This window comes from Morone saxatilis, unplaced genomic scaffold (genome assembly GCF_004916995.1).
Source record: "Morone saxatilis isolate NCDOM2014 unplaced genomic scaffold, NCSU_SB_2.0 Contig3, whole genome shotgun sequence".
Taxonomy (NCBI): Eukaryota; Metazoa; Chordata; class Actinopteri; family Moronidae; genus Morone; species Morone saxatilis.
Genome location: NW_023339873.1, coordinates 12066248 through 12068971, shown reverse-complemented (window position 1 = coordinate 12068971; position 2724 = coordinate 12066248). Strand labels below are relative to the sequence as shown.

The window sequence follows — 2724 nt, the reverse complement described above, 5'->3', positions numbered from 1 at the left end:
GATCTGCTATATAATATAATATTCATAGGTTAGTTTTCATTAGTGTATAATCACCTGAAAATAAGAATCACTGTTTTTGTTACCTTAGAATGAGCCGTTTTTATCTGCAGACCCCTAGAGTGGCCCTCTGATGTGATGTTTCTACGGTAGCCCTTAACAGACAAACCAAAAGCTCGCTCTAGATAGGGCCGTTTACCTTTTTTGCACGTTTCGCAGCTGCCGTATTTTCTCCCTCGCGCTTGGAAAGTGAGGGTGAAACGAGGGAGTTGCAATCTGCAACTACAGCGATAGATGCTAATAAGTCCTACACACTGGACCTTTCAGTGTGCATGTTTTTGGATGTTTGGTCAAACAAAACAAGTGACTTAAAGGTTTGTTTTGGGGAACATTGTAACACATTTTTCACTATTTTCTTTATTATTTTAGAGACCAAATGATAAACTTATTAATTGAGAAAAGATTTAGGAGAATAATCTATAATGAAATGAATTGTTAGTTGCAACCCTGCTCTAAAATATATACAATTAATTTAAAATGTTAGGGGTTTTTTTTGTTCTTGATTTTGCCAATATTTCTCCATCCCGGAGGTTAAGAGTTTTCTTATGGTCAATAGTAGTTGACCTGTAAATAAAAGTCCCGGGTTTCAGGAACAGTTTACCATTTAACATTTTGCCTTTAATTGATGAGCACTTGAGTCATTTAAACGCACTCAAGTGACAAGAGTGACAATCTGCCAGTGACAGCTCCCATTAAAACCAAATGTTACTTCATTCTCGTAGAATTAAATCGCACAAATTAGGCCAACATCTTAATTGTCTCTGCCCTTTTGTCTGTATTAGTTGGTGCTGAGCCAGAGCATGTAAGGAATGAAAACCTGGTCGCGTGTGTCTATTGTGCTGGGAATAGATGGGCGTAGACCAGCCCCCTCATCTAATATTCATCCTTGAGTGAAAGGGGGATGCTGAGTGCGAGCCCGGCAGTGCTTGTTGATACTGTGTGTGAGTCAGTAAAGGATAAAGATTGGTGCTGAATAGACAAATAAGTAAAAGCTTCACCCTACACCAAGGTAAGGGCTTCCTCTGTTTGCCTTTTTATTGTCTTTTTAGAGAACATGTGTCACTTAAAGGCTTTAAATCATTTATTTTTATGGTTTTTGACTGTTTTTATTGCTGTTTTGTTCGGCTGCTTGTGTTGTTAAAGGTATGTGTGTGGGCTCCCACCTGATCACTGCTCAACAGAGAAAGAGCCAAATGTGTACTGATTGGTTCCTGTGTGGCGTCGTCGTCCACCCATTGTGCTGAGGGACGAGGAGCTGAGGAGGGTGTGTCAACAGGCGCCTATTGCCCTCACTGTAAACAAAGGATTTTTTGTATTCATGCCTGACACTGTCTGATATGGGAGAACAGCTGGCAGGTGATCTCTGACTCAAGAAACAGGGTCAGACTTTAGAGAAAAAGAAATAAATAATAGCTAGTTCTTCGTTGATTGGCTCTGAATTTGTGCTCTTTGGGCCTTTGTACTGAAAGCCCAACAGGCGTGTGACATTTAAGCGTTCATTAACCTGAGCCTGAGCTGCTTGTCTCACAGATTATGATGAAATATTGAGCAGCACGTGCTTGCTAGTCGTTATGTGAAATCCATTGCCGAGGCAACTTGCAAGCAAATGAATGCAGCTGATTAATTCTGTGTTACTGTGGGCAGGAAGTAAGTCCGACCATGATGGAAGAGCCCAGCTTGATGAATCATTAATGAGTTTTTCATCGATTGGATGAATCCCTGCTACAGCTAAAGCAACCATGTTTGAGGGGGGTTTCTTTTGTCATGTATGTAATACAATTTTGACATTTCTTTTTCTGAAAAGCTCTTGTCAGTGCAGAATAGTCACAGAAATGTCCTTTGTGAGTACCTCGGGTGGAAAAACATGTCTTTAGAACGGTGCAGCCTAATTCTAGATAATGTCCCCAAAGTGGGCCGTCTGCATTGATTTGTCCGATTCAATTGCCTAACTGCGTCTTACTCCTGTTTTCCCATCAACGCAGAGCAGTCTCAGTGACATAGTGTGAACTGCGCACCTATTGTACTCGAAACTTCAATCAAGCAGCACTTGTTTAATGTACACAAGTTCCAGAAAAATCCAACTCAAGGCAGTGGAGGCGGATGGGAGCAGTGGGGTTGGTCTTGATATAACTGGAGCGCACAGTCCAGTGCACCAATTGTCCCAAGGCTTCATTAAATCAAGGGCTCAAAGTTGAAAGTCTATTGTTTGCCTTCAGAAGTATTTGATGACTTGGTGAACTCTTGCGAGCGGAGCATTGTGACTGCTCCGCCTTCATTATAGCGAGCAGACAAGTTTCACTTCACGTTTTCAGCTTGAGCAGGCAGACTGAACCAAACTGACCTGAACCAAGTGCCCCTGTTAGCCCTTGTGTAATGAGCGTGTTCAGTCCTATTGTAACCATACTTTTACATTCTTCTGAAAACACACATCACATATCGCCGTTTCCTAAAGGTTGAGGACTCTGTTTGTGGTGGTGTGTGCGCATGTGTGTGTGTGCCTGGTATGACAGGGAAGGCGGACGCAGGTGCTTGTACAGCCAAATGACACTTTCTGACAATCTGCCTTTACTTGTAAGAGTGAAAAATCAATACAAGAATGCATGGAAAGAATGCATATACAAATATAAGCAAGCAAACATACACGCAGGCAAAACATAGAAGAATTTT

At 41.7% G+C, this 2724-nt stretch overlaps 1 protein-coding gene across 2 annotated transcripts in view; it reads left to right on the top strand.

Annotated features, from left to right (window-relative positions):
• Positions 1-2724, top strand: part of LOC118337523 (kinase D-interacting substrate of 220 kDa B-like) — a 43423-nt gene that overhangs the window by 1070 nt on the left and 39629 nt on the right. The window lies entirely within an intron of this gene.